The 22555-nt window shown below is 41.0% G+C and overlaps 1 pseudogene; it reads right to left on the bottom strand.

Moving 5' to 3' along the window:
• Positions 1 to 1047: 1047 nt before the first annotated feature.
• LOC138851364 (zinc finger protein 84-like) lies at positions 1048 to 22024 on the bottom strand (annotated as a pseudogene).
• Between the last annotated feature and the right edge of the window lie 531 nt (positions 22025 to 22555).

The following is a 22555-nucleotide window of genomic DNA, read 5'->3' as shown; positions in this document are numbered from 1 at the left end:
ACAGCTGCTCTTTGCTGATGACACTGTGCTCTTGGGAGATTCTGAAGACAAGTTGCAGAGATTGGTGGATGAATTTGGTAGGGTGTGCAAAAGAAGAAAATTAAAGGTGAATACAGGAAAGAGTAAGGTTATGAGGATAACAAAAAGATTAGGTGATGAAAGATTGAATATCAGATTGGAGGGAGAGAGTATGGAGGAGGTGAACGTATTCAGATATTTTGGGAGTGGACGTGTCAGCGGATGGGTCTATGAAAGATGAGGTGAATCATAGAATTGATGAGGGAAAAAGAGTGAGTGGTGCACTTAGGAGTCTGTGGAGACAAAGAACTTTGTCCTTGGAGGCAAAGAGGGGAATGTATGAGAGTATAGTTTTACCAACGCTCTTATATGGGTGTGAAGCGTGGGTGATGAATGTTGCAGCGAGGAGAAGGCTGGAGGCAGTGGAGATGTCATGTCTGAGGGCAATGTGTGGTGTGAATATAATGCAGAGAATTCGTAGTTTGGAAGTTAGGAGGAGGTGCGGGATTACCAAAACTGTTGTCCAGAGGGCTGAGGAAGGGTTGTTGAGGTGGTTCGGACATGTAGAGAGAATGGAGCGAAACAGAATGACTTCAAGAGTGTATCAGTCTGTAGTGGAAGGAAGGCGGGGTAGGGGTCGGCCTAGGAAGGGTTGGAGGGAGGGGGTAAAGGAGGTTTTGTGTGCGAGGGGCTTGGACTTCCAGCAGGCATGCGTGAGCGTGTTTGATAGGAGTGAATGGAGACAAATGGTTTTTAATACTTGACGTGCTGTTGGAGTGTGAGCAAAGTAACATTTATGAAGGGATTCAGGGAAACCGGCAGGCCGGACTTGAGTCCTGGAGATGGGAAGTACAGTGCCTGCACTCTGAAGGAGGGGTGTTAATGTTGCAGTTTAAAAACTGTAGTGTAAAGCACCCTTCTGGCAAGACAGTGATGGAGTGAATGATGGTGAAAGTTTTTCTTTTTCGGGCCACCCTGCCTTGGTGGGAATCGGCCGGTGTGATAATAAAAAAAAAAAAAAATAACAAAAATATGCAAAAATGTTGTATATTAGTAATGTTCCATTACATATTTACAAATGTACAGGAACTCGACACATTACTTGAGGTGGATGACAAAGTGCTTTATCTTGGAAACTGTGGAGTCAGTAGCTAGCTTGCGTCGCCACTCACTCAGTCTTGGCTGGTGTCTCCTGCCACCAACACCTATTGACCATATGGTACATGGTATCATATGTTACAGGGTACCATATGGTACATTGTACTATATGGTATAAGGTACCATGCACTACAGGAAAACATATGGTGCAAGGTACCATATTGTGCAGGGTACCATATGGTACAGGTTACCATATGGTACAGGGTACCATATAGTACAGGGTACCATATGGTACAGGGTACCATATGGTACAGGGTACCATACAGTACAGGGTACCATACAGTACAGGACAACATATGGTACGGATACAAGGATCCCTATGGAAATAAGTCACCCTGACTTTTTTGGGTTATCCTAGGATTTTATACATATGCTGCTATGTATAATAATCCATGTAACTGTATTTCTGTACACCTGAATAAACTTACTCAAGCGCATGTGGCACCATTAGTAAGTTTATTTAGGTATACACAAATAAAGTTACATAGAATATCTTACTTAGCAGCATATGTTTGGAGAACCTAGGATAACCCAAAAAAGTCAGACAGACTTATTTGCATTAGGGTCCTTGTACCCTGTAATATAGGGTACAATGTACCATATGGTACAATGTACCATATGGTATAATGTACCATATGATATAATGTACCATATGGCACTTTGTACCATATGATACCATTGTATGACATGGCACCAATGTACCATATAGTACCATTGCACCATATGGTACAATGGTACCATATGGCACAATGGTACCATATGGTTCAAAACCATAGAATTCCTCTTCAGCTCCACTTTCATTAGTCTTAGAACTGTAAGCTGTGAAGAGGAGAGTCAGAATTTGCCGGGAGAGTGAGTGGGGAGCGAGAGCTTCCTTGCCGCCAGGCATGATGACCAAAGCTACTTTGGCGGTGTTCCCACAATGCCATGCAGGCATCCAGATTTTTTCTATAGAGTGCACAATGACCACCCAGACCCATTCTCTCAGATGTAGGCCTACCAGCCTTCTCGCACTAAATTTGATGCCACTAGAATTTTTGGCATAGATCTACGGTTTGGACCCTCAACGTATAGCCGTAGATCTATGGCACGGACCCTGAAAGGGTTAAGGGTGTTGATGATGAGCGAGACCTCTGTTGGGCTGGTTGGAGTTGAGATAGCTTCAAGTGTTTCATATTTCAAAGACGGTGTATAGGATACAATATTGGAGATGGAAGGAGGAGGGCGAGTAAAGATTGGGACAGCAATGGACTGTACCAAAGTAGAGGGGGATGAAAAGGTGGAGGGAACTGGATAAGAAGTGTGGGAGGGAACAGAAGAGGCAGAAACCTAGGAGGGGGCAGAAGAGGAAGAAACTTGGGAGGAGACAGGGGAAGAAAGCACAGTTCCTTTCATATGCATTCACTCAGTGTCATTTCTTCTAAAACTGGTGTTACGTGAGAATGGGAGTGTTCTTTATTTATTCTACCATATTAACATAGAGACGATGCATACACAATGTAACTTGTACACAAACCAGATGTGCTCACCTGGTTTATTAAACTCGTGTATACCTGGATTGTTTACTAAACTTGCGTATGCCTGGATTGCTTACATAACTCCATGCCTGTCCTCTCTCATGTACTTATTCTCTCTCTCTCTCATTTATTCATCATATCTTGTTTACTCACCTCTGATTCTACATTAAGACAACAAATATTTTAAGGTAAGTAATGAGTGAACTGTATATGCATTTTATTGCTCAGGAACGCTTAAATGTTAAAGAATATTGGTTGTGGGCAAGGCCTGGTATGGTAGCCTGACTGGCTACTATACATACCACACTTCATTTCTTTCAATAAATACTACTCATCTCACCCTAGATTAAGACTACAGACTACAAATATTTCAAGGTAAGTAATGAGTGCACTATATGTGTATTTTAAGTTTTCATTGTTTTTTAATGCCTAGTTCTATTGCTAACTTTATATATGTTAGTGTATACTTGTTATCTAGTATTTACATGCATTTGTAAGCGGCAAAAAAAAAGGGTGTTCCACTTTGCGGTGATTTCCACTTTAACCTTTCCAGGGTCGCCAGGCCCTCTCCGAGACTTGTTCTAAGAGTCGCCAAATTTAAAAAATAAAAAAATTCTTATGAAAAGATAGAGAATCTTTTCCTGATCATAATGACACCAAAAGTATGATGGAAAACTTACAGAATTATGCTCTCGCGAAGTTAGCGGTCTCGACAATGTTTACTCATCAGCGATTTTGCCCACTTTGAGCCATATTTTCGGCCAATTCCAGTGTACTAGTCGACAAAAATCATACCTATTTCACTAGAACTCCATTTTTTCTATCAAATGAGTACAAGAAACCACCCATTTACCGATTTCAACTATCCAATACAGTGGTCAGAATTTAGCAATTTTGCCAATTTCACACAAATTTCAAAAGATCCCAATTTCCGAATAGGGTCCAGAATAAACAAGACATTCCTGGCACTAAAATAACATTTCCTCTGTTCATCAGTCACGTCCCCATGCCCCTCTTACATTCCTTTGCTTTCCACTTTGAATTTTTATTCTTACAAAAAATAGAAGATTTACTGTTATGCAGACTACTGCATTAGTGTAGAAATGGTATAAATAATATCAGCGCACTTGTGAAAGAATATTAGACTCACCAGTTGACGTGTATTGGACTAATAGCATGATTTGTTTACTTCTGAAGTTTGGTAAAAATCGAACATTTCTGCTACTTTGAGCTCAATTTCAAGGTACTTTTCATTGTAAAACCAGTCAAAATCATGTCAATTTCTGTAATATGTCTTCTATTCTGTAAAATGAGACCAGGTAAACTAGAATACAACAATAAATACCATATGAAAATACAGTGCAAATTTGCTGTTTTAATCCAAAAACACAGTCAAGGTTTTTTTTTTCTCATTATGCACTGTATGCTGCAGGATTTTTTTATACTGTGCACATTGACCACATAGACCCATTCTTTCATATGTAGGCCTACCAGCTTTCTCTCACTAGATCTGAGGGCGCTAGAATTTAGACGTATTAGTACGTCAAAAACCCTGGTGCGTAAGCCGTACTAGTACGTCCAAAACCCTGAAAGGGTTAAGGCAGTAGCCTGGAACCTAACCTGCCATATAAGTGGAGCCCTACTATACATCTTCCATTCTATCAAATGAGACCAAGAAAATGAAAATACAACCATCAATACCATACGAAAATACACCATAAACTCACTGTTTTAAACCAATAAACTGTGTTTTGTACTTCTCATTATGCACTGCATTCTGCAGGATTTTGTTTATACGTGTACTGTGTACACTGACCACTCAGACCCATTCTCTCATCGGTAGACCAACCAGCTTTCTCCCACCAGATCTTAAGGTGCTAGAACTTTGGTGTAGTATTACGGGACCGACACTGTTTTGCAAGTCATAATACTATGGGACCGAGAGTGAAAGGGTTAATATCAGTGTTGGTAAAGGAAGAAATATTAGCACATAACATGACACCCGCACTGGCAAAGCTTCCTCTTTAGTATGACTTCTAATGTGACTTTATAAATGAAATCGATTTGAAAAATCATCATTCTGAGCACTGATATGGCTTCTCCCCAGTATGAGTTCTCATGTGACTTACTAAGCTTGATTTTTCAGAAAAGTCTTGAAGACATTCTGAACACTGACATGGCTTCTCTCATGTATGAGTTCTCATGTGATCTACTAAGCTTGATTTTCTAGAAAAGTCTTTCAGACATTCTGAACAATGATATGGCTTCTCTCCAGTATGAGTTCTCATGTGACTTACTAAGTTTGATTTTTCAGAAAAATCTTTCAGACATTCTGAACACTGATATGGCTTCTCTCCAGTATGAGTTCTCAAGTGTCTCTTTAAATATTGTTTCCTAGAAAAGCCTTTCAGACATTCTGAACACTGATATGGCTTCTCCCCAGTATGAGTTCTCATGTGACTTACTAAGCTTAATTTTTCAGAAAAGTCTTTCAGACATTCTGAACACTGATATGGCTTCTCTCCAGTATGAGTTCTCATGTGACTTATTAAATATGATTTTCTAGAAAAGTCTTGAAGACATTCTGAACACTGATGTGGCTTCTCCCCAGTATGAGTTCTCATGTGACTTACTAAGCTTGATTTTTCAGAAAAGTCTTGAAGACATTCTGAACACTGATATGGCTTCTCTCCAGTATGAGTTCTCATGTGACTTATTAAATATGATTTTCTAGAAAAGTCTTGAAGACATTCTGAACACTGATATGGCTTCTCTCCAGTATGAGTTCTCATGTGACTTATTAAATATGATTTTCTAGAAAAGTCTTGAAGACATTCTGAACACTGATGTGGCTTCTCTCCAGTATGAGTTCTCATGTGACTTACTAAGCTTGATTTTTCAGAAAAGTCTTGAAGACATTCTGAACACTGATATGGCTTCTCTCCAGTATGAGTTCTCATGTGACTTATTAAATATGATTTTCTAGAAAAGTCTTGAAGACATTCTGAACACTGATATGGCTTCTCCCCAGTATGAGTTCTCATGTGACTTACTAAGCTTGATTTTTGAGAAAAATCTTTCAGACATTCTGAACAATGATATGGCTTCTCTCCAGTATGAGTTCTCATGTGTCTTTTTAAATGTCTCGAAGAAAAGTCTTTTAGACATTCTGAACACTGATATGGCTTCTCTCCAGTATGAGTTCTCATGTGAATGACTAAATTATATTTTTCAGAAAACTCTTTTAGACACACTGAACACTGAAGTGCTGTTCTGCCTATGATAAACTTGGTCTGATATCCACACTGAAGATGTTGTGAAGATTGTTTTAGTGATGAGTGTGAATGTTGATATAATTGGTCTCCTACATGAACAACTGTACACTGTGTTGTCTCAACATACTGTTTCTCAGGTATTTTAGACATAGTGAACAATAAATTCTCATTTTTAAATTGTTTAACCAGGGGAAATTTGAGAATATTTTGTTACAGAGAAAACTAATATTCTTGTATTATTCAACTATTTTAAGTAAAGCAAGCACTAAACATGAAGGGGTAATAGTGTTTGAGGAATAGGAAGGATGATATTAGCAAATATTTAGATATTTATGATACATTAATGTAATGACACTGTTGTTGGCATTCAAAGTATTTTAGTACCAACACTGTTGTTACAGTGTTGTCACTGAATAAGCACCATATTAGTGTCTTCACTGTATTAAAACTAGTTATTGTCACTGTAATAAAACTAGTTATTGTCACTGTATTAACACTGTAATTAGTACTGTCATTGTATTAACACTGTGGTTACTGTTGTCACCATATATACATTACTGTATAGTCAGAACTTACACGAGTTCTCTGACATTGATGTTGGTACTACAAGTGCCACCTTGTACCAGGATGACCTGCAGTACTGACATTACAAGGGCCACCTTCTTGTACCAGGATGACCTGCAGTATTGACTCTACAAGTGCCACTTTCTTGTACCAGGATGACCTGCAGTATTGACACTACAAGTGCCACCTTCTTGTTCCAGGATGACCTGCAGTACTGACACTACAAGTGCTGCCTTGTACCAGGATGACCTGCAGTATTGACACTAAAAGTGCCACTTTCTTGTACCAGGATGACCTGCAGTACTGACACTACAAGTGCCACTTTCTTGTATCAGTATGACCTGCAGTATTGACACTACAAGTGCCACTTTCTTGTACCAGGATGACCTGCAGTATTGAAACTACAAGTGCCACTTTCTTGAACCAGGATGGCCTGCAGTATTGTCACTACAAGTGCCACTTTCTTGTACCAGGATGACCTGCAATATTGACACAACAAATGCCAGCCTATGGTATCAAGACGACCTGTAAAAGAAAATTGAAAATTTATGACTTTCCATTATAATCATTAAATCATAATTAATATTATAATTAGGTAGTAGGCTGGTAGACAGCAACCGCTCAGGGAGGTACTACCGTCCTGCCAAGTGAGTTTAAAACAAAAGCCTGTAATTGTTTTACATGATGGTAGGATTGCTGGTGTCTCTTGTCTGTCTCATAAACATGCAAGATTTCAGGTATGTCTTGCTACTTCTACTTACATTTAGGTCACACTACACATACATGTACAAGCATATATATACACACACACCCCTCTGGGTTTTCTTCTATTTTCTTTCTAGTTCTTGTTCTTGTTTATTTCCTCTTATCTCCATGGGGAAGTGGAATAGAATTCTTCCTCCGTAAGCCATGTGTGTTGCAAGAGGCAACTAAAATGCCAGGAGCAAGGGGCTAGTAACCCCTTCTCCTGTACATATTACTAAATGTAAAAGGAGAAACTTTCGTTTTTCCTTTTGGGCCACCCCACTTCAGTGGGATACGGCCGGTGTGTTGAAAGAAGAAAGATTATTATAATTATTTTAAACCCACTAGCCATCTCTCACTGAGGTAAGGTGACTCAAGAAACACTTTCTCCATCACTGTCTTGCAAGAGTGGGATTGATATTACACTTTAAATGTCCATCCAACCTGTAAATATCCCCAATCATCCTTCAGAGTGCAGGCTCTGTACTTCCCACCACCACCCATCCTTCAGAGTGCAGGCACTGTACTTCTCACCACCACTCATTCTTCAGAGTGCAGGCACTGTACTTCTCACCACCACTCATTCTTCAGAGTGCAGGCATTGTACTTCCCACCACCACTCATCCTTCTGAGTGGAGGCACTGTACTTCCCATCACCACCCATCCTTCAGAGTGGAGGCACTGTACTTCCCACCACCACCCATCCTTCAGAGCGCAGGCACTGTACTTCCCACCACCACCCATCCTTCAGAGCGCAGGCACTGTACTTCCCACCACCACCCATCCTTCAGAGTGCAGGCACTGTACTTCCCACCACCACCCATCCTTCAGGGAGGAGGAAAAAGGGAGGACTTATTGTTTGGAAGGAAAATCCCCTTCCATAAAGACTTTAGGTAACAAGTCCTTATTTGGAGTTACTTCCCTTCTTTGTCTTTTAAGGCCACTAGGACCAGCTTGAGAGTCATTGAACCCCTGTCTCACAGGGGTTCAATGACCCTTTCAGGGTCCAAGGCCAATATTGGAAGGGGTGCCCCAGTGTCCAAGAAATTTTAGAAAAAAAAAAAATTATTTTTTCTTACAGAATTAGAGAGCATATTTTTGTGAAGGTAATAAAACAAAAAAGTTGACCCAAAATGACTGGGTGGCGGCAACATCGATGATTTCCACATATGTGCAATACTTTATTTTCTGTTTTTTATAGTTTCTTTTTTTGTAGATGAATGGTTCAGAGAACCGACATGTTGATAAATTAGACACATGTGCAACTCTTGGGTATCTTTATTGAGGAAACGTTTCGCCACACAGTGGCTTCATCAGTCCATACGTAGGAGAAACTTGAAGAACAGGAGAAGAATGAGGTAATCAGTCCCTCAACCTTGAGTCGATGTGTTCAGTCCATCAATCTTGAATAGAATACGGCATATCAGCGGAGAAGCAGCTTATAAACCGTATGGCAGGAGAGGTGCAGCAGTCACAGGTCGTGTCACATTTGTTCAATGTGGAAGTAGGTCGTGCCCAAGAATTAGGCAAGCGAAGAATTCCTAAGTATTAAGAATTCTTCGCTTGCCTAATTCTTGGGCACGACCTACTTCCACATTGAACAAATGTGACACGACCTGTGACTGCTGCACCTCTCCTGCCATACGGTTTATAAGCTGCTTCTCCGCTGATATGCCGTATTCTATTCAAGATTGATGGACTGAACACATCGACTCAAGGTTGAGGGACTGATTACCTCATTCTTCTCCTGTTCTTCAAGTTTCTCCTACGTATGGACTGATGAAGCCACTGTGTGGCAAAACGTTTCCTCAATAAAGATACCCAAGAGTTGCACATGTGTCTAATTTATCATTCTTCTTTTTTCTAATTTGTTCTGTTCCAACTAACATTTGGGGCCAGAGAGACCAATACTGCATATAGTGTATATATACAAACTCACTGTATTGAACACAATAACTGCACTAAAGTTATAATATTCTCTACCACTTTTGTTTATTACAATAAACATGTGCAAATCTTGTATAATACTAATGTTCTATCATATATTTACATATGTACAATCACTGGACATGTTTTTAGAACTGCTGCAGCTTATGGAACTCCTTGAAACAAGGCACCATGCACAGAGGTACCTTACATTCCTCGCACATAAACCAAGTGTCTTTGCATCTTTGTTGCCATCATTTTGTTTGTGCACAGACAACACATCTCTTCTGAGCGAATTTCTTTTTAGTTGAAGGAAGCTGTATTATGAAATGATCACCTTCCCTCCTCAAACGCTTGGGTATATCCTGAGGAGTTCGAGGATGGTTTTGTATAGCAGTAGTTGTTACCTGGTATTTCATTATAAGTTGTCTGACAACAGACAAACAAAATTCACCATACGGTGGTCTGTTGCCAGTCTTCACTTGGTACATATTATATGCATTGAGCATTGAAATGTCCATGAGATGGAAGAAAAGTTTCATATACCACTCGTAACTCTTACAAACACAATCAACAAAGCCAATCTGCACATCACATTTGTCAACCAAGCACATGTTTTGTGTATAATCAATCACTGTCACTGATTTTCAAATATGTTCATTAGTCATTCTATCAACTTCGCCCCTGTCTTGTATTTTGTTACGGTGAATGGTTGTCAACAATGTGACATCTCGTTTGTCATGCCACCATAACGCCATGATGTCATTGGCAATAAACACCTGCGCCTCATCACCACGAGTGCCTACGTTGAACCTGGGCATATGTTTATGATTAGAACACACAGTGCCACACACATCTGTCTTGTTTACTCGCAAGAAATCACTGTGTAAAGGGCTAGTATACCAGTTATTGGTATATAATGTATGTCCCTTACCAAGGTAAGGTGCCATCATGCTTCTCACTACGTCACCTGAGATACCCAAAAACATCCTAGTGACCCCAATGGAAATAAGTCACTCTGTCTGACTTTTTTGGTTTATCCTAGGTTCTCTACACATATGCTGCTATGTATGATAATTCTATGTAACTGTATTTGTGTATACCTGAATAAACTTACTTACTTACTTACTTACTTAGGTCCTTGGCTTCGAACTATAGAATAAGCCTTACCTCCACAGTGGGAAAATTTATGGAATCAATAATTGCCGAAGCAATTTGTAGTCATCTTGACAGGCACAGATTGATTAATGAATCTCAACACTGTTTTACAAAGGGGCATTCCTGTCATACGGATTTACTAACTTTTTTCACTAAGGTGTTTGAGAAGGTAGATCATGGTAATGAATATGATATTGTGCATATGGACTTCAGTAAGGCTTTCGATAGAGTTCCACACCAGAGGCTATTGAGGAAACTTAAGGCACCCAGAATAGGAGGAGAAATTTTTTCCTGGGTAGAGGCATGGCTGACAAATAGACAGCAGAGAGTTTGCATAAATGGGGAGAAATCAGAATGGGGGCACGTCACAAGCGGTGTTCCTCAGGGGTCAGTGTTGGGCCCGTTGTTCACAATTTACATAAACAACATAGATAAGGGAATAAATAGTGACATAGGCAAATTTGCTGATGACACCAAAATAGGCTGTCCAATTCATTCTAATGAGGACACTAGAGCACTCCAGGATGATTTGAATAGACTGATGCAATGGTCGGAGAAGTGGCAGATGCAGTTTAATATTAACAAATGCAAAGTTCTAAATGTTGGACAGGTAAATAACCATGCCACATATAAACTAAATAATGTAGATCTTAATACTACTGATTGCGAAAAGGATTTAGAAGTTCTGGTTAGCAGTAATTTAAAACCAAGACAATAGTGCATTAGTGTTCGCAATAAAGCTAACAGAATTCTTGGCTTCATATCTAGAAGTATAAATAATAGAAGTCCTCAGGTTGTTCTTCAACTCTATATATCCTTGGTTAGGCCTCATTTAGACTATGCTGCTCAGTTCTAGTCACGGTATTACAGAATGGATATAAATGCTCTGGAAAACGTACAGAGGAGGATGACAAAGATGATCCCATGTATCAGAAATCTTCCCTATGAGGATAGACTGAGGGCCCTGAATCTGCACTCTCTCGAAAGGCGTAGAATTAAGGGGGATATGATCGAGGTGTATAAATGGAAAACAGGAATAAATAAAGGGGATGTAAATAGCGTGCTGAAAATTTCCAGCCAAGACAGGACTCGCAGCAATGGTTTCAAGTTGGAAAAATTCAGATTCAGAAAGGATGTAGGAAAGCACTGGTTTGGTAATAGTGTTGTGGATGAGTGGAACAAGCTCCCGAGTACAATTATTCAGTCTAAAACATTGTGTAGTTTTAAAAATAGGTTAGATAAATACACGAGTGGGTGTGGGTGGGTGTGAGTTGGACCTGACTAGCTTGTGCTGCTGGGTCTGGTGCAGTGCTCCATCCTTGAGTGGAGATGATCAGAATAGGTGGGTCATTGAGCTAATCCGGGGGGGTCATTGGTCTAATCTGAGAGGGACATGGACCTGCTCTGCATGGGTCAGTAGGCCTGTTGCAGTGTTCCTTCTTTCTTATGTTCTTTCAATGTTTTACTTCCCGTGTATACAACAATATCCAATACCAGGCCACTATCACAGTCACAGAGTACAAACAGTTTTATACCAAAGCATTTCCTCTTGCTCGATATATACTGTTTGAATGACAGCCTACCTTTGAACAAAATCAAAGATTCGTCAAGTCCAAGATTCTTGAATGGATAAAAGTACATGTTGAACTTTTCTTTCAGATACATAAAAATGTTTCTAATCTTGTATAACCTGTCACTTCTGTCAGGCCTGATTTTGTCAGAGAAGCGCAACATACATAATAGTAAGATAAACCTGTTCACTGGGATGATTTCACTGAAGACCGGGGTAGAAATTAGCCAATCTGTGGACCAGTATGGTCTTATATTATGCTTATAGACATGAGGCATAAGCATTATTGTTGCAAAAAGCAAATACATTTCTGCAACAGTCGTCTCTTTCCATCGGTGTAGTCTTGGCTGTGGTGATATGATCGTATTTGCCAAGGTGTACTCAAAATACTTGTTACTTTCCCTGACAATAGTTTCCATCAAGGGATGGTCAAAGAACAGTTCAAAAAATTCCAGTTTATTGGCTGTGGTTCCAAGGGGACAAGTAGGTAGAATTCCACTCTGAGAGTCATCAAAGTGGTGGGGCTTGGGAACAAAATTGGGATTTTGCTGCCAATCCCAGATACAGTTTGCTGGTGGATACTGGACATCATAGGCTGGTTGTGCTGGTAGTTGTGGTTGGGGTGGGCTGGTGGCTGATGCTCCATTTTGTCCTTAAACTGAGGAGTCAGCAGCATGGGTCCCAGCCTGGGCTGGTGAGTCATGCATGGCCGTGGCACTACCATCACCACTACCACCACCTACTGATGCCTGTGGTCTATCCATGCCAAGTGTAGCCACATCATCCTCACTTTCACTGTCTATTCCTGGTGTAGGGCCACGGGATGTACTCCGGGATGTGCTCCATCCCCTGGGCACTGCATAGGGAACACTACCCGAGTGCATGCGGCAGCATATATACCGACGCTTCACTGGTGAATATGTTTCATCACTATCACTACTCGAATGACCGTCAAGAGCAATAAAATCACATCATTACTGAAGTTAGAGGCCTGACCACGCGAAAATAATACTTTTCTCTTGCCTTGAGGTCCAACTGACCGTGACTGAGGATTGCCCACACTAGAGATAGAAGGTTGAGGATTGTCAGGGTTTTCTGCACTATTATCAATATCCTGGTCATTCCTTTCGGTCACTAAATGATCAAAGCCAAAGAATTCATCTTCATTTCCACTTAAATCAGAGTCAGATCTATCAGATAGGAAAAGGAGAGTCCCAATTTTCCTTGGAGTGAGAGTTGCCTTGCGATGAGGCATGGTGAACAAAGGTAACTGAGCCGGCGTTCTCACAATGCTATGCGGGTGCCTAGAATTTTTGTTTATGGCACACACACACACCATGCAGACCAGTTCTCTCACATGTAGGCCTACCAGTGCTTTAGCACTAGGATTTTGGTGTAGATCTACGGTTTGGACCCTGAACATAAATCCGTAGATCTATGGCACGGACCGTGAAAGGGTTAAGATTTCCCTGAAGTGGGACATGGTTTTGTCACTGAACATATTGCAGACATGGCTTGTTTCAGTTTGGTCAGGGTGATACTTTTCAACAAAAGTTTGCAACGCATTCCACTTTGCACACATGTCCTTAACCACTGAAGAAAGCACCTCCTTCGCTCCCTCTTCCTCCTCCTTTGAAGCAAGTTCCTGAGCTGTGGTGTGATGCTGTTCCAGTTGAAGCTCTTGCAGTTTGTCAGTGGTTAGTTTTTCCCTGTGGTTCTCCACCAACTCTTCCACATTCTCTCCACTCACCTCCAGCTCCATGGACTTGCCCAATGCTACAATACCTTCCACAACAGGCAGAGGGTCAACATAAGAAAGAAGGAACACTGCAACATGCCTACTGACCCATGCGGAGCAGGTCCATGTCCCCCCCGGATTAGACCAATGACCCACCCCCCGGATTATCCCAATGACCCACCCTGTCTGGTCATCCCCACTCAAGGATGGAGCACTGTACCAGACCCAGCAGGACAAGCTAGTCAGGTCCAACTCACACCCACCCACACCCACTCATGTATTTATCTAACCTATTTTTAAAACTACACAACGTTTTAGGCTCAATAACTGTACTCGGGAGCTTGTTCCACTCATCCACAACTCTATTACCAAACCAGTGCTTTCCTATATCCTACCTGAATCTGAATTTTTCCAATTTGAAACCATTGCTGCGACTCCTGTCTTGGCTGGAAATTTTCAGCACACTATTTACATCCCCTTTATTTATTCCTGTTTTCCATTTATACACCTCGATCATCCACAGACTCCTAAGTGCACCACTCACTCTTTTTCCCTCATCAATTCTATGATTCACCTCATCTTTCATAGACCCATCCGCTGACACGTCCACTTCCAAATATCTGAATACGTTCACCTCCTCCATACTCTCTCCCTCCACTCTGATATTCAATCTTTCATCACCTAATCTTTTTATCCTCATAACCTTACTCTTTCCTGTATTCACCTTTAATTTTCTTCTTTTGCACACCCTACCAAATTCATCCACCAATCTCTGCAGCTTCTCTTCAGAATCTCCCAAAAGCACAGTGTCATCAGCAAAGAGCAGCTGTGACAACTCCCACTTTGTGTGTGATTCTTTATCTTTTAACTCCACGCCTCTTGCCAAGATCCTTGCATTTACTTCTCTTACAACCCCATCTATAAATATATTAAACAACCACGGTGACATCACACATCCTTGTCTAAGGCCTACTTTTACTGGGAAAAAATTTCCCTCTTTCCTACATACTCTAACTTATCCCCCCTAATTCTATGCCTTTCGAGAGAGTGCAGATTCAGGGCCCTCAGTCTATCCTCATAGGGAAGATTTCTGATACATGGGACCATCTTTGTCATCCTCCTTTGTACGTTTCCCAGAGCATTTATATCCATTCTGTAATACGGTGACCAGAACTGAGCAGCATAGTCTAAATGAGGCCTAACCAAGGATATATAGAGTTGAAGAACAACCTGAGGACTTCTATTATTTATACTTCTAGATATGAAGCCAAGAATTCTGTTAGCTTTATTGGAAACACTAATGCACTGTTGTCTTGGTTTTAGATTACTGCTAACCAGAACTCCTAAATCCTTTTTGCAATCGGTAGTATTAAGATCTACATTATTTAGTTTACATGTGGATTGGTTATTTAACTGTCCAACAATTTGAACTTTGCATTTTTTAATATTAAACTGCATCTGCCACTTCTCCGACCATTGCGTCAGTCTATTCAAATCATCCAGGAGTGCTCTAATGTCCTCATTAGAATGAATTGGACGGCCTATTTTGGTGTCATCAGCAAATTTGCTTATGTCGTTATTTATTCCCTCATCTATGTCGTTTATTTAAATTGTGAACAACAATGGGCCCAACACTGACCCCTGAGGAACACTGCTTGTGACATGCCCCCATTCTGATTTCTCCCCATTTATGCAAACTCTCTGCTGTCTATTTGTCAGCCATGCCTCTACCCAGGAAAAAATTTCTCCTCCTATTCCATGTGCCCTAAGTTTCCTCAATAGCCTCTGGTGTGGAACTCTATCGAAAGCCTTACTGAAGTCCATATACACAATATAATATTCATTACCATGATCTACCTCCTTAAACACCTTAGTGAAAAAAGTTAGTAAATTCGTAAGACAGGAACGCCCCTTTGTAAAACCATGTTGAGAATCATTAATCAATCTGTGCCTGTCAAGATGGCTACGAATTGCTTCAGCAATTATTGATTCCATAAATTTTCCCACTATGGAGGTAAGGCTTATTGGTCTATAGTTTGAAGCCAAGAACCTGTCATCTGCCTTGTAAATAGGTATTACATTTGCAATTTTCCACTTATCAGGCACAATGCCAGTATGTAGTGACATGTTAAAAAGATTAGCCAAAGGTATGCTAAGTTCCTCTTTACATTCCTTTAACACCCTTGCAAACAGTTCATCAGGACCTGGGGATTTGTTAGGTTTTAGTTTCTCTATTTGTCTGAGGACCATGTCACTTGTTACCATAATCGAACATAGTTTATCATCATCCTGTTCTACGTAATCTATTATTTCAGGAATATCGCTAGTATTTTTCTGGGTGAAAACTGAGAGGATTTAGGTATTTTGAGTTTCACACATATCCTCATCACTGTCAGTGATCTGACCAGAGTTACTCTTAAGTGGGCCAATCTTGTCCCTACTCTTACTTCTGTATACCTGAAAGAACCATTTTGGGTTAGTCTTTGAATCCCTTGTGACCTTAGCCTCATAATCCCTTTTTGCTTTTCTTATTCCTTTTTTTGTTTCTCTCTTTAATTGAATATATTGATTTCTTAACTGCCCATCCCCTCTTTTGATACACCTATATAAGCCTCTCTTTTGACCAATTAGAAGTTTTAATCTATTGTTCATTGTTATGCAGGGTTCTGCATGACACTGTAATGTATATACAGTAGAGAAGTGTGTCATAATAGTATGAATGCTATAATTGTAAAGAATAATTTTATAATTCATAATGCACTTTTGGGGGTACTGTAAAGTAGGTTAAACTATAATTATAAAGAAATCCTGCTAGGGATTTATTTTCCAACTACGTTTGGGTATGCTGGGTAAGCGTGGCTGGGGGCAGTCACGTGGAGTCAGCATGGTGTGGAGGCTGACGTCGGAGATCCTGTGTATTTAAGCTAAGTTTGTAGTTGTGTACTCCTTTTGTTTAGCTAACCCAAGCCATAGGCTCTTCCATGGCTTACCTGTATGTTCACCTAGGCTCTGACATGGTCAGGGTGCTGTGGGATTAGTGAGGAAATAAGAAATGGGGTTTGTAGTGGAGTAGTGACGGCCTGGCGCTGACTAGGCAGAGTGGTTATGGTGGCTGGACCTCCAGCCAGTGGTTTCTTGTGTACCCTCATTTGGGCGTTTAGGATTAAGGTGTTTCTAGAGTGTGTATATAGTGTTATGTTGAATAAATAGATATATTTTCCTAACTAGGATTTTTGCCTAACCCTCTGTTAACCAACCCATTGAAGTAACACATACTGGTTTAATGCTTTCTGTTTTGACTGGGATAGCCCTGGGTGGCCTGTTTATGCTTGAGATGTGTGTAACTTTTACCTTTGCCCTTAGACACAGCTAAAGCCCCCAGGTATCCCACATTTCTGCATAACATGGGGGCCTGTATAAGGGAGAATTATCAAATTTTATGTGGTAATTCAAGTTTGCAACCTGGAAAATAAATAACCATTCTTTACTGAGTTGGTCAGAGGAAGCATTCACTATAACACTCAGACTAAAATAATAAGTTACCTTTTTTGCAACATTGCTGGTTTTTAGGGTTTTATTATTAACTAATACCCTGTGCATAATTTACCTTTGTTTGCAATATTGCTGGTTTTTAGGGTGTTATTATTAACTAATACCCTGTACATAATTTACCTTTGTGTGCAATATTGCTGGTTTTTAGGGTGTTATTATTAACTAATACTCTGTGAATAATTTACCTTTCTGTGCCATATTGTTGATTTTTAGAGTGTTATTAATACCTGATAGTTTGTGCATAATTTACCCTTGCAGGTACAATCTTGCTGATTTTTAAGGGGTTATGTTTACCTAAATTTCTGGGAATAATTTTCCTTTGGAGGTGCAGTAGCTCCATTTTTTTCCGCCAGGATTTTCTTGTGTACAATCCTGTTTAATTTTAGGGAATCACATGACAATCACTCCTTGTGAATATACTGCTGCAGTGTATGTACTTTGCTGTGTGCTTTATTATTTTATATCAGTAAGTTCTGTGGCTGATAGCAAGATTTGGTGCTATCATTTCCCAAAATGGCTGACACTAGTGAAAATTCTGGGGATGACACGCATTTGTAAGGTGACACTGAATCAAATTTTCATGTTAGGGACCTTGATAAGGAAGTAGAAATTTTACGAATGAAATTAGCCCTAGTTGCAGAAGAAACCGAACGGTTAAGGATTGAATGTACAAAGATCCAGGAACAGAGAGCCTTAGAGGAGCTTAGGGCTCAAGAAAGAGCTAAAGAGAGGCAGCTCGCTTCTCACCCAGACACAGACAGGAGGGTAGATGTTTTTCATTTGGATAAAGCCATAAAATTTGTGCCCAAATTCCTAGAGAAAGACCCAGACCAGTTTTTTCTGTTATTTGAAAGTACGGCCAAATCCCAAGTTTGGCCGGAAAAGGAATGGGCGACATTAGCAAGAACCCAATTAGTTGGTAAAGGGTTACAGGCTGTTAGTTCTTTAGAGGGATTGGCCTTTTCTGATTATCATAAGCTAAAAGAGGTAGTTTTACTGGCTTATCAAATGTTGCCGGAAAGGTACAGGCATAGGTTTAGAGGACTAAAGTTTCAGTCAGGGCAGTCTTTGGTGGAATATGGTAAGGAGAAGATGTCACTTCTAAATAGGTGGTGTCGCTCAAAGGGGGTGGTAGGCGATTATGAAGGTGTAATTACCTCAATTTTGTTAGAGGATCTTTTGAGAAATGTTCCTCCTGACCTTAAGGCATATCTTGAGGAGAAGGATCTTGATGATTTTAATAATGTTTCAGAGCTGGGTGACAGATTTTTAGCTAACCAAATATTGGGTAGTAGTTACCACCCTCCACATACTAATAATGGTAAGTTCTCTCCACCCACCAATAGGAATAAGAAATTTCAGAAGTTTAAGCCACCCATTTATCAGCCTAATAACCACCAGAGTTTTAATAAGCCTAATTTTCTGGTACCTACTCAAAATGCTTTTAAGTCAGCTGTCACAGGTCCAGGACTACAAGGAACAGGTGGGACGAGCTCAGTTCCCCAGAGTCAAGGGATCCAACCTAGGTCAAATGGGCAGGGGGCCTTTAAACCTTATTACTGTACTTATTCAAATTCAAACTTTATTCTCTATAAGTATTACAATGCTGAGTTTACAGAATTTGGTTATTGTGTGGTTTACATGTAGTAAAATAATAATTACAGAGTGTACCACTAGAATGCCTAGCATGGCTAGGCATTTCGGGCAGACTTATATTAAATCTTAGGTTTAAAATGTTACAAAATTATGAGATAAGTTGGTATTATGGCTAAGTGACTAAATACTAGTAGTGAGTTTAGCAATGTGAATGCTTTTGTTTTGGCACTATACATAGTTTCAGTATTGGAGTATCACAGGCCAACTTATGACTAGTTAAGATTCATTATTTTGAGATTGAGATTGATATTTCTGTTTATGGTCAAATGGGTGAGTGGGTGTAAGTGTGAACCACCAGGTGGTATTCATATTATTAGTTGACAGGGTGTATCAGGGAGATAAGATGTTTTCTGATGGTAGTTTTGAAGGTGATGAATGTGTCTGCAGTTTTGGAATTTTCAGGTAGGGTGTTCCAGATTTTAGGGCCTTTGACATACATTGAATTTTTGTAAAGGTTTAGTCGGACACGGGGAATGTCATAGAGATGTTTGTGTCTGGTGTTGTGCCTGTGGGTTCTGTCACAACTATCAAGAAAGCATTTTAGGTCAAGGTTAATATTGGAATTTAAGGTCCTGTAGATGTAGATTGCACAGTAGTAAGTGTGGATGTACTGAACAGGGAGTAAGTTTAGATCTATGAAGAGTGGGGGGGTGTGTTGCCAGGGATGGGATTTAGTGATTATTCTTACTGCGGCTTTTTGTTGGGTTATTATTGGCTTTAGGTGTGTTGCTGCAGTTGAACCCCAAGCACAGATAGCATAGGTGAGGTATGGATATATAAGTGAATGGTATAGTGTGAGAAGGGCAGCTTGCGGCACGTAAGAGGATCCCAACCGTTTTGGATACTTTTTTGGTTATGTGTTGGATATGGGTGCTGAAGTTCAGGTTGTTGTCGAGGTATAGGCCTAGGAATTTGCCCTCATTATGCCTGGTAATTAGAGTGTTGTCGATCTTAATGTTGAATAGCATAGGTTTGAGGTATGGATATATAAGTGAATGGTATAGTGTGAGAAGAGGCAGCTTGCGGCACGTAGTTGTCATAAGGTATAGGCCTACAGGGCCATGTTAATTTGTCTGCAGCCATATTGCAAGAAGATGCGTAGAGATCAGGCGCTTGCTGGAGCTTCTCAGGTAAATACACCAGGTACCCACACAGTAGCTAATATTGAGGCACCACCTCTGGGTATATCAGGTAACTCAGCAGTTTTGGATCCTCGGATGAAGGTCTTTACAAGTAAGTCCACGGTGGCCTTACACCAAAATGAAGGTAGGGTAACAGGTGTTATGTCTTTGAGGGACACTGGTAGCACATACACCTTGCTTCATAGGGGCATATTGCCAGTGTCGGATGACACATACACTGGGTTGGACGTTCTGCTCAAAGGAATTACCGGATTCACTGTCAAGACTCCAGTGCACCGGTTATGGGTGGAGTCTGCATACCAGTGTGGCTACTTAGCTGAGGGGGTTGACCTACTTTTAGGCAATAATGTCATGGGTTGTCTTGAAAGTGAGGAACCTCTGGTTTGGAGGGACCCAGTCTCACAGAGTTGGGAGGAAAAAGCTAGGGCTACCTTGCCTGAGTTATTTCCAGTGTGTGCAGTAACCAGGAAAATGTCAAAAGATAAGAGGGCAGTCTCCCTCTGTGACTCTTTAGATCTAGGGGATGATTTGGGTTTGGGAAATCTATTCCTTGAGCCTAGCCTGCAGGGGGCTCGGGGTTGTGATGAACCATCCCAGGCAGGACCCTGTTTGAGTGGGGGTCTTGGAGCTGGTATAGGGGAGGCAACTCCTACTTGAGAGCAGCTGATCGAGGCCCAGGGGTGTGACGACACCCTAAAAGCTATTCGGTCATCTGCTGTTACCGAGGAAGAGGCCTCTCAACTAGCTAAATGTTTCTTTTTTGCAGACAGTATTTTGATGAGAAAGACCCTATCGGACTCGACATCTAATGATGGAGCAAGGCAGGCACTCTACCAAGTGGTGGTGCCAGAACCATTTAGGTGTCAGGTTTTGTGTTTGGCCCACGATGTTCCCATGGGTGGACATTTAGGTGTTAAAAAGACTATGGGCAAGATTTCTAAAAATTTTTACTGGCCCCAGGTATGGGAATCAGTGGGTAAGTATGTAGAATCATGCTCAGTTTGCCAAAGGGTTGGAAAACCTAATCAGGGAATTAAACCTGCCCCTCTTAACCCTATTACAGTAGCCGGAGAACCTTTTAGCAGGCTGGTGGTGGATTGTGTGGGGCCACTACCCAGGACCAAGATGGGAAACCAGTACTTACTTACTATTATTTGTTCCTCTACCAGGTTTCCAGAGGCCATTCCATTACGTAAAATTACAACACGCGTGGTCTTGAGAGCATTGGTGAAATTTTTTACGCAGGTCGGGATCCCTAAGGAAATTCAAACAAATCAGGGGTCAAATTTTACATCTAAACATTTTCGCACGGTTTTGGGGGAGTTTAATATTAAAATGACGACCTCCACTGCCTATCACCCAGAGAGTCAAGGGGTTGTGGAGCGGTTTCACCAGTCTCTCAAAACTATGCTGCGTGCTTATTGTGCCCAGTACCAAAAGGACTGGGATGAGGGTATCCCCCTCCTTTTATTTGCCGAGCGGGACAGCACTCACGACTCATTACGCTATAGTCCCTTCGAACTGATCTATGGTCACCAGGTACAGGGACCACTGACAATTTTGAAGGATTACTGGCTTGGTGAGGATTGTGAGGATGCCCCCTCGGAGGATTTTCTTGCTTTCAGAGACCGTTTGGCTCACATGAAGCGTCTGGCGACTGAGAACCTGCACATCAGCCAAACCAACATGAAGAAACAATTTGACCGTAAGGCTGTGCCTCGTACCTTTGAAGTGGGGGAGGAGGTACTAGCATTGGAGCCGGTGCCTGGTAATGCCTTAAAAGCAAAGTTCAGTGGGCCATACAAGGTGATGGAAAAGGTCACAGATCAAAATTACAGAATTCACACACCTGGGCGGCAGAAGTCTGAACGGGTGGTACATATAAACAGGCTGAAGAGGTACCACCAAAGAGGTGTGGCGTGTGTAAATATAGTAGGTGACCCAGGGGCAGACACTGATGCGCAGGAGGCCACAGATGTACACCTAAGTAACAGGGCATTGTTAAAAGACCCTTCACAATGTATGTTAGGTCTTAATAAGGAAAGGGTTGCTGAGATGGTTCAGCTTCTTTGGAATTTTGAGGATGTGTTTGGGGATATCCCTCGTGTAAGCAAGCTAAAGCCCCATGATATAGATGTAAGGGAAGCTGAACCAATTCGGCAGGTCCCTTACAGAATGAACCCACAAAAGAGAAAAAGTATGGAGAAGGAGGTGAAATTTCTTCTTGACAATGATTTAATAATACCAAGCGAGAGTGGGTGGGCATCCCCCTGTCTGATGGTTCCCAAACCAGATGGCACCATGAGGATGTGCACTGACTACCGTAAGGTTAATTTAATAAGTAAAGCTGATTGTTTTCCTCTTCCTAGAATGGATGATGTCACTGATGCAGTGGGGGAGCTAAATATGTAAGTAAGTTAGACCTGTTGAAGGGTTATTACCAGATACCTTTAACCCCACGTGCCAGTGACATCTCTGCTTTTGTAACGCCAGATGGGCTTTTTCAATACAAAGTTCTCCCCTTTGGGCTTTGTAAT

This window comes from Cherax quadricarinatus, unplaced genomic scaffold, assembly GCF_038502225.1.
Source record: "Cherax quadricarinatus isolate ZL_2023a unplaced genomic scaffold, ASM3850222v1 Contig422, whole genome shotgun sequence".
In the NCBI taxonomy this organism is placed as follows: Eukaryota; Metazoa; Arthropoda; class Malacostraca; order Decapoda; family Parastacidae; genus Cherax; species Cherax quadricarinatus.
This window is presented reverse-complemented; position numbering and strand designations above follow the sequence as displayed.